Consider the following 14,382-nt stretch of genomic DNA (forward strand, 5'->3'; position numbering starts at 1 on the left):
AATGCTTTTGTTTAGCCAAGCTTACCCAGACATGTATAACAATGTTCCTGTGTGTTTTAGTTTATTGCTTTTTTAAAAAAAATATGTTTTAACTGTTTTTACTGATAATTTTATTTCAGGCTCTTTGCAAACCACATTGAGGTGGGGGTTGTTTTATGATCACGTGTAATGAAATAACTAACAAACCAACAAATTTTTTGCCCTCCGGCAAATTCTATGTACATTGTCCTATAGAATTTTAAAGGGAATGACTGAGGACTATGCTTAAGAATAAGAGTCACCACTATCCTCATAGCCGTGCCCTGGTTTCTTGTTTCTAGGTTACCCTGAGGTGTGAGGGAATATACGTAGATAAAGCAAGACAGTTTTTGGAATGGGAGTGTATTTGTGTGTGTGGAGAGAGAGAGATCCAGATGTTTCATCCACATGACAACTCTTTGCTCTTGCTGCAGTCAGCATTCCATTCTTCTAGTCTCTGGCCAAACATTACAAGGAGAAAACTACGGCATACTATAAAGGAGCAATATCAGGTTAACATTTCCTGCCTTTTTCAGCACCAGGCATTGGGGGGTCCTAAATAAAATTGACGCTTGTTGTTTCTAAAACTTTCTCTCTTTGTTTTATCAAATTCTCAGCTCTCTTGGGTCTGCAGGCCACAAAAGGCCAGGCGGTCTGCTCCTTCCTAAGCCCTCATGGGCTCACTTTAAGGATCTTAGAAGACACTTTTTGTGTACCATTGGCTCCATATGTGGGTAGCTTTACTACTTCATCCCGCCCCCCAGGACCACTTAACAATATCAGCAAAGCAATTAAGTCTAGTTTTCGGGAAAATGCCAGAGGCATTACAGTGTCTGGATGGGAGTCTCAGCCCAATTATTTTCAGCTAGTTGCAAACTATGGAGAGTGGGCTTTACTTCATTATAACTTCAGTTCCCAATGATTAAAAGTCTAGCATGTTGCAGCTAGGAAGGCAAAAATGAAACAATTAAACTTTCCATCACTAAAATTGCTGCATATTCTTCAACAGAGGGGGGATTACTTGTCTCCAGAGAAGTGATTAAAATGAACTGATTGAACCGTAATTTGATTGACTGGAGAGCCTCGATCCTTTGCTCAGATGCTCAGATTCCATTTTATTGCTCTGTTTTCTTTGGGAATACACACACACGGACACATGCACAACCATTTCCTTTCTCTGCTGGCCAATTGAAATGCCATACCACTACGAAGAGGTCTCCACTTCCTCTATGCCTGTATGGGAAATAGAAAAAAGAAAAAAGAAAAGGTTTGGTTAAGAAAATAAGATACCAGAGGTTGGCATGCAGCCCTCAGGCATCATGATGCAGCAGATGGGATCATATTATACACTACAGAGTACCAGCACTTTCATATTTGGATGAACGTTTTTCCAGCTCTCATGACTGCAGAGAGAAGTCAATCAAGTGAGAGTGATCCATGCATGGCAGGAAGCTTTGAAATGTGGGTCACCTGCTTCATCAGCGTCTCTCCCTCCCCAAAATATCCCTGTATCTATTATCTGAGGCTGCTCTTGGCATTCTCCTTGCTGTGTCAGGACTTCATGTTTAGCAATCAACAGGATGCCCAGAATGATCAGCAATCAGAGCCACGTCTAGGAGACTCGCCATTGAGCACAGAAATCATCTGGGAGGCAGAAATCAAATAAAACCGGGCAGTACAAGCTTGCATGGTCTAGAAGGTGGTGAGACAAGGAAGGTAACTGGTTGACTTGCAGCACTAAATCCATCAATGAGGGTCAACACAGGTCGGTTTAGAGTTCCCTTCCCCATTTGCTAAGTATGCTGGTGTTGGTGCGTTGGACTTAATGAATTATAAAGTTCTAGCAGATACAAATAGTTGGCGTAATTACAGTCCTTAAAGGAAGGGGAAATACTGTATTAGGTTGAAAAGATACATCACACATAAAAATACAAGGCAATAAAACGCATTAGCAGGAAGGATAATAAAAGATGCTTGAGAGATGTAGCAGTTGGCTATATCATGAAAAGCTGGAGAAATGATTTGATGAGGCAAAGTAGAATTGGCAACTATTTCTTGTTATAAAAGAAAGCAGGCAAACTCTCCTCAAAAAGCCCCATTGTACTGCTGCAAAGTTTGGAGAACTACAACCAGTCACTTAAATTACGGTAACTAATTTGCTCCCGTCAACCATTGTGTGTAGATATTGATTGGTTTACTACTCTCAGGTATCAGTCAATGCATTGCATGCTATACAGATATAAGCAGACTGGGAGATAATGCACGTCTTTCTAGATAATTCATGAATTACACAACGGAAATTTGGCTCCAGGGTTTTTCAACACCATCGCTAGTGATGAGTAGATTTCCCTCGCCCTGTTAATTTATTGTCCCATCATTTTGCTATGCCCTGTGTTCCTTTACATTCAAATTCTGGTTCAGTGTAGAGAAGATCTAAAATTAGCTCCAGAACTATTTTCCACAGCTTTCAGTTACTCCCATTTATTGTCATCTTTCCCACCCGTTATCAGTGCTATGGCTTCACCGTGGTGGTTGATGCTTACTGGGTCTGGTAGGGTGCAAGGCAGAGAGTAGATGGTGCCAGGATCAATGAGAAGCAGAGCAAACAAATTTTAGTTTTGTCCCCATCTTCCTCCCTGTTGAGTCCTGCAAGGGCGACACTGAGACAAAGGAAGAGGAAGCTGATAGGCAATGCTACACCCTGACAGGTTACAAATAATAATAATAATAATAATAATAATAATAATAATAATAATAGTTGTTGTTGTTGTTTGTTTATACCCCGCCCATCTGGATGGGCTTCCCCAGCCACTCTGGGCGGCTTCCAACAAAATATTAAAATACAGTAATGCGTCAAACATTAAAAGCTTCCCTAACAAGGGCTGCCTTCAGATGTCTTCTAAATGTCTGGTAGTTGTTTATCTCTTTGATATCTGATGGGAGGGCATTCCACAGGGCAGGTGCCACTACCGAGAAGGCCCTCTGCCTGGTTCCCTGTAACTTGGCTTCTCACAGTGAGGGAACCGCCAGAAGGCCCTCGGCACTGGACATCAGTGTCCAAGTAAAACAATGGGGGTGGAGACGCTCCTTCAGGTATACTGGACCGAGGCCATTTAGGGCTTTAAAGGTCAGCACCAACACTTTGAATTGTGCTCGGAAACATACTGGGAACCAATGCAGATCTTTCAGGAGCGGTGTTATGTGGTCCCGGTGGCCACTCCCAGTCACCAGTCTAGCTGCCGCATTCTGGATTAATTACAGTTTCTGGGTCACCTTCAAAGTTAGCCCCACGTAGAGTGCATTGCAGTAGTCTAAGCAGGAGATAGCCAGCTCTGGCGAGACAGTCTGCGGGCAGGTAGGGTTTCAGCCTGAGTACCAGATGGAGCTGATAAACAGCTGCCCTGGGCACAGAATTGACCTGCACCTCCATGGACAGCTACGAATCCAAAATGACTCCCAGGCTGAGCACCTGGTCCTTCAGGGGCACAGTTACTCCATTCAGGACCAGGGAGTTATCCACACCCGCCTGCCTCCTGTCCCCCAAAAACAGTACTTCTGTCTTGTCAGGATTCAACCTCAATCTGTTAGCCGCCACCATCCATCCTCCAACCGCCTCCAGACACTCACACAGGAACTTCACTGTCTTCCCTGGTTCTGATTTGAAAGAGAGGTAGAGCTGGGTATCATCCACATATTGATGAACACCCAGCCCAAACCCCCTGATGATCTCTCCCAGCGGCTGCATGTAGATGTTGAAAAGCATGGGGGGGGGGAGGACAGAAGTCAGGCAAGTGGGGTCTGGCTGAGGGCAGGCTGAAGTTGGTGGGGCAGTGCCCCCTTAGCCCCGATGAACCAGCCTCCGCTGCTGATGCTCATATGTATATTTATGGAACATTGCAAAGAAGTGATATTGACGCGGTGATCCTAATCTTCAGAGTTGTTTTTGTTGAAATCAACTAACACAGGATTTCAAACCATACCGCACACCGTGGGTTGCATCCCATGCTAGTCCTACCCAGAGTAGAACATGGAATCATAGAATTATGGAACTGGAAGGGACACAAACGGTATTCTAGACCACAGCTAAAGAATCCCTGACAGATGGCCTCCCCAAATTCTGTTTGAAAACCTCAAACAAAGGAGAGTCCACTGCCTTCTGCAGTAACCCATTCCACTTTCGAACAGCTCTTGCCATCAGAAAGTTCTTCCTAAGGTTTAGTTGGAATTTCCTTTCTTTGAATTTGAATCTATTGGTTCAGGTCCTTCCCCTCTAGAGCAGCAGGAAATGAGCTTGTTCCATCCGCTTGACAGCCCTTCAGATATCTGGAGATGGCTATTGGTATCGCCTCTTTTCCAGGCTCTCAGTCTTTTCTCCATTGAATCTAATAGACATGGCCAACTTAAGCCCATTCATTTCAATAGCTCTATTCCAAGTTAGTTGGTTGCCACCACAAATCACCCATCACCTCAATTAATGACAAACTTTTGGAATGTTTTGTCCTTCCTTCTTGGGTCTATCATCTCCTTTTAGCCCTAATCTATCTAAAAAGTCGGCTATATCCCAGGAGGCGCCAGGCAGGCATCAATCGCCTGACTGAAGTCCATGGAAACCATGGGTGGTCACAGCATTAGCTGGATCTGCTTCTTCATTCTGCTGACAAAGAAGCGCCTTCCAAATCTCTGTGATCTTCGCACATTGTTGGAGACTGGGCTCGTGGGGGGTGGGGAATCGCAAAACAAAGGCAGAGAAAATCCATGCCATTGTAATGGTAATGAATTAATGGTAAAAATAGATTGGGACTGAGCTGACAACAGAAAGCTAGGAAAAGCAGCCTCCTGTCTGCACAGGCAGGGTAGGGTACATCAGGCCTTGGATGGGGGTGGGTCTGTCTGACCCTCCAAACTTTCCCCTGGTCACATTCCCTCTTCCCAAGTCACACCCCTCACAGACCCTCCTTTGCACCTTAAGCCAGTGTGGTGTAGTGGTTAAGAGCGATAGACTTGTAATCTGGGGAACCGGGTTCGCTTCCCCGCTCCTCCACATGCAGCTGCTGGGTGACCTTGGGCTAGTCACACTTCTCTGAAGTCTCTCAGCCCCACTTACCTCACAGAGTGTTTGTTGTGGGGGAGGAAAGGAAATGTTAGCCGCTTTGAGACTCCTTAGGGTAGTGATAAAGCGGGATATCAAATCCAAACTCCTCCTCCTCCTCCTCTTCTTCTTCTTCAGTGTTTTTGCTTGGATGAAATGTGACCTTGAACCCTGAGATTGCCTCTTGCTTGTCTGGATGGAGGGCAGAGGGCAGAGAAGGGTAAGCAAGTGTGTGTAGAAGTAAGCCTGCTATTCAAAGTTAAATATTATTTTCTCCACCTGTTTAGCCTCTGGCCCTACCCATTGCTGCCATGTGGCCCCAGGAACGTTGAGCAGAAGGGAATGCGGTCCTCGGGCTGGCAAATCTCCACTCCAGGGCGACCACCAAAGAAGGCCCCTGACTGTGGGACTGCTGTTCTGGCTAGTAGGCACACATACCATTGGACATTTCACAAATGAAAATAGGGACAGTCTTTTACATGTTGAGTGCCCCTTCTCTCCTATCCAGGGTGACTTCTTGCGGGCTTTTCCCCTGCTGAAGATACATACCATCTACTGGCGGCTGCCTGCTTTGTGGTAACCATGGGATGGAAAGATGGTTCAAACATTACAACTGAGAATTGGATGTAATTTCTAGAACTCTGAATACTACAGTGATTAAAAGCCCAGGCTTGGCAGTACTATCTTTATTTTAAGGAGCAAATAAAGATACTTTGTTTAAGACATAAATAGTCCTTTTCTGGTAGCATCCCAGATAGAGATTGGATTCTCATAGAGAAGTGATCGGTTTTTTACTATGCAAAATTGGTATGGTAGTGTTTTGAAGGTTGCACTTGTAGACAATCTAACAGAACATTACAGAGGAGTCAGATGTGACATTTCCAGAAGTAAGTTTTACAATAACTGGCTTCTCTTCATGAATTTCATAAATTCCTTACCAAAAGGATCTAGACCACCTTCTGTTCACTTTTGTTTTTGGAGAGGCATAATATTCTGAACGTTATATCAATATTCCACATTTGATTTATTTAAGAGATTCTATCACTGACTTTCTCCGAGGTTTAGAGAAGGTTGCTGTTAACTTTGCAAGTCTGCTGTTGTCATAGATTCTATATGTATATATTTATTTTTCTTGATGTGATCTTTGGAATGCTTTGACTTCTTTGTATCAGTTTGTTTGCTTAAATGTTTTATCAAATAAAAGAAAGAGAGAAAAATGCCTGAAAAAAGCAGTGTGTGCTGCGCTTATGAAGAAACACACTTACCATCTCGGAGTTTCTTGGGCTGTTGTAAAACCAGGAGATTGTGTAGCTGTCTGGTGGTCTCACTCACACCTTGATATGGTCCCTGTTAAGGATGAATGTATTAGGAAATGCCTCTGACTTTTACTCTGGCTTACTCACGGGTAAGAGTTGGGCTGGGAGCCTGAGCAGGCCTCCTGTAGTATTTGAAAGATGACAAGATGATACATAGAGAGCGGAGGAGAAGGAACAAACTTAGCTGATGCTGCTACCAAAGTATATAGAAAACTTAAACTAGTTAATGTCACTTGGGGTTGGACTTGACAACCCTTGGAGACCCTTTCAACCCTACGATTCTTTGCTTCCTAGTGTCACTCAGAACTGATTCCCCCCATACAATCATTTCTAAATCACTTTAGTTCCTACTTGCATTACACCTCGATCTAGGGGTTTGAACTCACAAAACCCACAGGAGAATTTGGAAGTCCTTAACAATCTTAATGCATATGGGTGCACCCTAATTCCAGCTTTGAAAGGCGTCTTCACACTCTCATTGAACCTTACAACAGGGCAACAACATCAGCGCTTTTTTCCCAGCCAGAACTTGCCAGAACTCGGTTCCAGCACCTCTCAGGTGGGTGCCATTGCCATTATAAGTAAACAAGGGAAGAGTTCATTGTGAGTTCCAGCACCTCTTTTTCTGGAAAAAATAGCACTGGATAGAGTCATACCACACCGAGAGATAATGGAAAACAGCGATGACTGCAGGTAAACAGTTGGAGTGTATTGTTTCAGCCCATTAAAATAAAAAAATCCCCAGAGGTCAATGTGGCTTCCTGACAAATCTGTTTTCCTGTGAGATCAGCTCTCTCAGAAAGCGAAGAGTACTTAATGGGGAAAGCAGAGGCGTAAGTGGAAACGAATCCCAGAGCAGTTTAAATGTCAGAGGGCTGCAGTGCAAGCGGGCTTCAACAGACCACCGATGGCTCCTCAGAGAAAGCCATAACATGCATTAACATACCAAAATCCCAAAAGGCAAAATGCTATTATTTACTGCTCTTTGAAATCTCCCTCATTTTAGTTGTTTTGCATATTTCCCCTCCCCCATCTACTCCCTCCCCTCCCCCCAAAAAACTGTTAATGTTTTATTTATGAATGAAGGAATTAGCAACTGTTTGGAACTTCATTAAACGCCATCCTAGGGGACGTACTAAGTGCAGCCTATTAAGTTATTATTCCCAAATATCTATCCAATTTAGACTTAATAAAACATCAAGTGTTGTTGGGTGTAAGTAATTGTTTAAATGAAAATGTCATTGCCACATAATTTGGAATTGGAGCCTTTAGTGCAACGCTGCCTGAAACCTGAGATTTCAGTGTCAGACCTATTGGTCAGGGTTTATAAGGACAGACTTGTGCTGGACTTCTTCTAAAGGGTTTGGGCACAGTTCACTGGCATGTTCCCAAAGTCAGGGAGCCCAACTTGATTTTACAGTAAGTTGGCAAGCCTCCTCCTAACACAAGGGCAACAAACCATTTTTCATCCCAGATGCCACATTGCCTCTTAGGCAAATTTCCGGGATCTACATGCCAGTGGTGAGACCAGAGGCAGAAGTGGGCAGAGCAATGGATGTGAAAGTTACCTCCTGATTATTGGCTTGTGGTAATAGGAAGACAGGATTTTTCACTGGTTTTATAGAATGCCCGCCACACACTCAAACATGCCATCAGTATTGGCATTCCACCGGCTCTTGAAGACACACCTGTTTGGACAAGCTTTCCCCTGGTCTCCTGACCTGCAACTCCTGTTGTAATTGTTGTAACTGTTGTTTTAATTGTTGTGCTGTTTCAGTGGGCTGTTTATAGGCCCTCTAATCTTCACCGGTGGCCCCTGCCACCCACAGACCACAAGCTTCTGCCATGGGTCACAGCCGCATTCCTCCGTCTAATGCTAGGGCCAACCCAGAGAAGCATGTCTTCCAAAAGGTTTGCACGGCTGTAGGGGAAGTCACTGACTATGTGACATTAACCCACTGCAAATAAACTCCCAGCTCGTAAATCCTGCCCCACAACTGCTAACGCAACAAAACAATGCCACAAATAATGTTGGTGCAGGGAAAAGGAAACGGGTCTACAAGCCATCCACTTAGGTGCCATCTGTTACTGCGTTACAGTAGCAAGCAGAGCTGCAATCTTTTATGTTATATGTAGATGGGCATTCTCCTCTTTTGGGGATGTGAGCACAATGAGCGTAAACCTCAGTCAGCTATGACAGGGCCACCCCTTGGACCACCAATGACAGGTTTTCAAGGACCACCTCCCAGCCATCCTTCCCAACCAGGATATGCACTGCAGCAGAATGGGTCCTTTGGACAGAATAGAGGTACCCAGCCAAACTATGGACCAGCTTACCCTGGGCCAGCAAATTATGGGAGTCAGCCTGGACCTCCACCACCACCTCCACCAAAACGTCTAGATCCAGACTCCATTCCTAGTCCAATCCAGGTAATTTAAGATGACATGAATAATCGTAGGTCAGAGCCATTCATCACTGGAGTCCATGGGCAAGTCCCACCCCTTGTCACTACCAATTTTTTGGTCAAAGACCAAGGTAATGCCAGTCCCTGCTACATAAGATGTACATCCTATAATATCCCATCCTCGTCACCAGTGTTAAGTTGTGGGTGAACATATCAAACGACACAGTGATTCTTTAAACAGCTCTTCTTTATTCAGAGGCCAGAACAGAACTGAACTGAAGGGCTCAGTCAGCCTGCTTATATAGAGCTCCAGTACAACGTTACTGTAGCAACTTTCTAAAACTATCCAATCACTGAACGTCACTTTCGATCCTTCAGTTACATAACTATCTACAGTATCCATTCAATCACTGAACGTCACTTTCGATCCTTCATTTGCATAACTATCTGCAGTATCCCCCTGCTGGCCCAGGGTGAGAACTTCAGTACATAACACCTCCCATAACCTAGAAAGAATAATGAGGAGATAAAGTGTTATGTGGAAGGAACGAGGCTCAGGTTGCACTGAGCAATCAAGAATTCGTTAGCACACGAGAGACAGGTGACATGTAAATAATGGAGAGGTCGCTAATAGATGACTAATAACTTCAGCACCATCCAATGATTTCTAGGCAGACTTGGGATTGTCACTGTGGGTTTTTTTTAGCACTGTAAATAGAGTATTAATTTCTGCTTGTCTTATGCAGTTAGCAATGCAAAACTGATCTTCTTTCAAAGTCCTCTGGGAAAGGATGAGGTTTTTAAAGGCCTCTAAGTTGCTGCCAAAATAACGGTGTGATCTCTCCAGAAACACGGGCCTGGAAAATATCACTATTATCACTCCTGTTAAGCCACCTACAAATTGAGAGCTGCGACTTACTACCGAATCAATATTCCGCTTCCTTGTTCAGCGCACCATGGATTGGGCGACTAGGGAAGTTCATTAACGAGCTTCTTCTGAATCCACTCCAGTGACATGAGACACCCACTGCCTCGTCAGAGGAAAACAGCACCGACTCTGCATTTTGCAATCCTTGATCTCCAGCGAGATTCAACAAGGCCAATAAGAACCAGCACAGCATGCTGCTGGCGTAATTATAAATGTGTGTGAGAGGCAGAAGCTCACATTTTCCTTCTATTAGACCTTAACTGCCTCTGCTGTCTCTTCCTTTGTGGTGCGTTTAAGCCAAGATTTCTTGGATCAAACGCTGCCTCGGTTTTTAAAACAGCGCTAAGACTGGGTTGAGGAAGGCATAAGACCAGGCCGGGCACCAACATATGGCAAAATCATGCAGCTGCCAGGGCCCCTGTAGGGCCCATATAGGGTGCTGCTTTATACCAAATAAAACCATTGGTTTATCTACCTCAGTACTGTCTACACAGGCTGCATAGCCTCCAACATTCCTCAGATGAAAATAGGGACATTGCTCACTCCCCCCACCAACTGACCCTCCTCAACAGCCCCCCCCCCCATTTTTGTCCATTCTTCCCACCCCACAGAGCATTTCCTATCAGAAGAAGGAGGTTGGCACCTCCGGCAATGGCGGAGTTCCTCCGATCGGGAGGAATTTGCTCCATGGAAATCAGGGTCTGACCGCCACGGCGAAGGCAGAGACCCACTAAAATCACAGGCGGGAGAAGCTTGTGAACGTGGGATTCGTCTGGCACCCTTTGCGCCTCCCCTGCTCGCGGGGAAACGCAGTTTTGGGGATCTGGAGCGACGTGGGGTGAGTGGCGCGGTGCTTTGAACTGATTGCTTTTTTCACGGAGTGAAGCCGCATTGCTGTTGCCGGAGAGCGCTGACTTTTTCCTGTGGACAATTTGACTTCAAACAACTACCCGTGAGTAGTATGGAAAATTGGATTTACAAACGTCTTAATTTGGTACCGAAACGGGAAGGTTTCAAACAGGAAGTCCACCTTCCCCTTTTGTAAATAGATTGAAGCAAAGAAGCTGCAAGCTAAGGTCTTGGAAAGCCTTATGTAAAGGATTAAACTTCCATCGATTGAAATCATTAAACCCCCCTTGGAAGCAGGAGAAGAGGGGGGAAATTTTGGATTGTGTAGCCTGCAGGAGAGAGTGATAAAAATTAAATTACCACTGCTCTGAACCTGGAAACGGGCTGCCAGTAGATTGACGTTTTGGGAGAGTTCATTGACAGTGAAGAGAATGTATGTTGACAGTTAGTTAAATAAGAGAAATATATTGTTTCCATTGTCCTCTTCTGCGTTTAAAAAGGAGGAAAAGTAACTGAAAATTGAAACTAACTTTACTTTTTGAACTGTGCTTGAAAGGATTGATACAAGTGGAGACTGTTTCCCTCTAGAGGGAGCTTTTGAAACTGTTACAAGAGTGGAGCTGGGGAATCTCCAGCTGCATGATAAGAACTGTGAGAATCAGGGATTGACCTTGGACCATTTAAGAATGTCGACAGTTGAAGCCTTAGTGACTGCATTATGTAAGATAAGCTACTCGTTGGAACAACTTCACAAGAAGACGGATGTTTTGACTACTAAAATTGATAACTTGGGACAAAAAGTGATTAATTTGGGACAAAAAGTGAGCACCAATACAGAAATTATTCAGGATTTGGTACAGGAATTTACTTTAGCAGGACAAATTGTGGAAAAGGAGAAGGAGAAAGTTGTTGTTGTCGAACCTAAAGTAATACAAGTGGGAGCCTCAGCCTTACAGAGGCAAATTGAGGACTATAAGTTGAGGCCTTTTACGATTGAAACTAGAAAAAGTCAGACTTTGAGGATCGGAGCCCAGCCTGGACTGGAAAAGGAAAGTTGGAAAGATCCCTCCATGTAGGGATTAACTGACTTTTGGGACATGGACTTGGGTCAGGAGGAGATTGGAGTTCTGGGGGCCTTTGGATTTGGAGAAATCTTGAAACATGCCCTGAAATACTTTATGGATCTTAGCTTTAACTATGGAAATTTGGCTGACCTGTCGAGAAGGAATAAAAGCATCGTTAGGTTGGAGTTTCCCTGAGATCTGCTCTTTAGCATCAAAGAATATGAAGAAGACCTGCAGAAGGGACGTGGAAAAGAGTTAAGAGCCTCGGACATAAGATCTCCAGGTTGATGGACTGTATGGAGTGGACGGAAGTGACTGGCAGAGTCCGAGACCGGGGAGAGGAGGTGGTGGAAGAAGATTGGAAAATTTAAAGTTTATATATAGAAATATTGTAAAATTAATGAGTGATAGAAAAATGTTGGAATGAAATTTTATGGCCTTAGTGGAAATGTTTTAAGGAGTTAAACTTAAATAAGTATACTAGTTTTAATGGAAAATAAGTTTAAAAATATGACAGAAAATAGAGAAAGAGGGAAAGAAATCGCTGAGACAACTAATAGAAGTGGAATACAAAAAGGGAGGTGAGAGGAGGTCGATGAAACAAGAGAATGAAAGATAGAATATGGAAAAGGTATGATGTATGCTTTTAAATTGTTTTTGTATTTTTTTTAAGTTTATTGTGTTTAGTTTAATGTGTTAAGGTTGTGTTTTGTATAGTTTATATATTGCATTGTATTGTTTTTTCTCTTTTTTGTTCTTTTTTTCTTTTGTCTTCTTTCTTCTTTTTCTTTTTTGTAAGTTTTAAAAGTAATAATTTTTTTTTAAAAAAAAAGGCAAATGCCACCACTTCTATACCAATGGGACACAGCACACACACCCTCCATCTTCCTGAGAAAACCCTTAATCCCAATTTCATTTTATCCTTCAGTAGAATTTACACACCAATAAATAACTCCTTGTCCCTCGCTTCGCTCCCCCTTTCTTTCCACCCAGGGCAGCCCTGCCCTCTGCCTGCCCCTCAGAGCTGGTGCATTACACATGCCTGGGCCTCAGCAGCCACAGCTTCTCCTTTTCATCTGCTCTCCAGCAGGTAACCACATAACAGACCACAGTTCAAAACATGGGAGCCAGTGGTTGGAGTGTCAAACTAGGACCTAGGAGACCAGGCTTCGAATCCCCACTTGGCTGTTGAAATATACTCGGAGTCGAGTGTGGATTTCATGCTCTTTACTCAGCTCATAGTAGTCAGGAGGAATGCCAGTTCCCCCGAAATGTCTGCTTTATATACATTATTTACACAATGGGCCCCACATGATTGGCTAATTCTGGGATTCACCTGTAGGCCAGTCAGGTTGCGAATTCACTTCCACCTGGAGTTGGATTGGGTGGCTCCTGCGGACCAATCAGACTGCTGCATTCTGGATCCTATTGTTCTAGGACCAATCAGACTGCTGCATTCTGGATCCTATTGTTCTAGGACCAATCAGACTGCTACATTCTGAATCCTATTGTTCTAGGACCAATCAGACTGCTGCATTTTGGATCCTATTCAACTCAACACATAACACCTGTGAAGCCCACTGGGTCACTTCCCAGGGTTGCTGTGGGGCTTGAATGAGGAGTCGGAAAAGAACCTTGAACAACTTGGGGGTGGGGGGAGGTGGGATAGAAATGGAATAAATAAATCAGCAAGCAAGTGGGCTCTGTTCAGACTGGTGGGTTATAGGGCTGGTGCATGACTATTGTATATGCTCCCTCCAGTTCTTGAGCACCAGAGGCAAGGTGTGAGATTTGACCCATGGATGTCTCAGATCTCTTAATTGGGCCAATCAAGGAACAGCAGTTCCCCAGCATATAAAGATGGGAGCGTGTGATGTCATTTAATTGCTGCTTTATTTGCAAAACTTGTGGTGCTAACACACTTTCCCCCTCCAAATTTTTTACTCAGCAGGGTGGCTTTCTCTCTTAAAGTTATCACTTTGTGTCACAGAGGGAGGCTTGGAAATCGATAGCATTCAGTACATGAACAAGCCATGCTGAAGCCCAAGCATAAAAAGGAAGGCAAAATGTTTCAAACCAACCCCCTCCTTTAAAAAAAAAAAGGACTGCAAAATTTAGATGAGTGCAAAATAGCTTTTCTACCCTGCTTTGAAGTTGCTACATCATATCTGATTAATGCATTTTAAAGATGCTTGTTGCATATAAATAAACAAAAAATGCTTTGTAAGGGGAAGATCAAGCTTCCTGCATAATGCTTTCTCTACAGCCTAATCTATAAACAAATTAATCAAAAGGGAGGGGGTTTTATATATTCCCACCCACCCCATCCTGGGCTCTTGGGTCTCTAATAGCAAAAGAAGAAAATATCCAACAGGTGAAGCTTTAGCGAGCTTGGAGATTTAGTGAAGGGATAAGGAGATACACTTGAATTCCTAACTGTTGTTTAGCCATTAAAGCACAAGAGCTTTAACAGGGGCAAATGTAGAATGTCCAAAGGAAGGTAGATGATAATGAAGTAGGTGGATGAGGCTAACTCCTACACTTAGGCTGCAAAAACTGGAGTATTTATCCCAGAAACACACTAATAGTTCATCCTCCCTCATCCAGTGCCCAGGACTGCATGGAGGGGAGTAGGAGAGAGGGAAATGGATGGAGTACATAGGCGCATTCAATTGCCTAATGGCATCTGTGTCACCCAGGAGATTGTAGCCAC

The 14,382-nt window shown here is 43.9% G+C and overlaps 1 long non-coding RNA gene across 1 annotated transcript; it reads right to left on the reverse strand.

Annotated features, from left to right (window-relative positions):
• Positions 1-1,082: 1,082 nt before the first annotated feature.
• Positions 1,083-12,751, reverse strand: LOC309345382. The gene is made up of 3 exons (XR_014158216.1): positions 12,610-12,751; positions 6,373-6,542; positions 1,083-1,251 (listed from the first exon to the last, which is right to left on the reverse strand). It is a non-coding gene; the product is annotated as an uncharacterized lncRNA (long non-coding RNA).
• Between the last annotated feature and the right edge of the window lie 1,631 nt (positions 12,752-14,382).

The sequence above is a fragment of the Podarcis erhardii genome (genome assembly GCF_964252035.2).
Source record: "Podarcis erhardii genome assembly, chromosome: 7".
Lineage (NCBI taxonomy): Eukaryota > Metazoa > Chordata > Lepidosauria > Squamata > Lacertidae > Podarcis > Podarcis erhardii.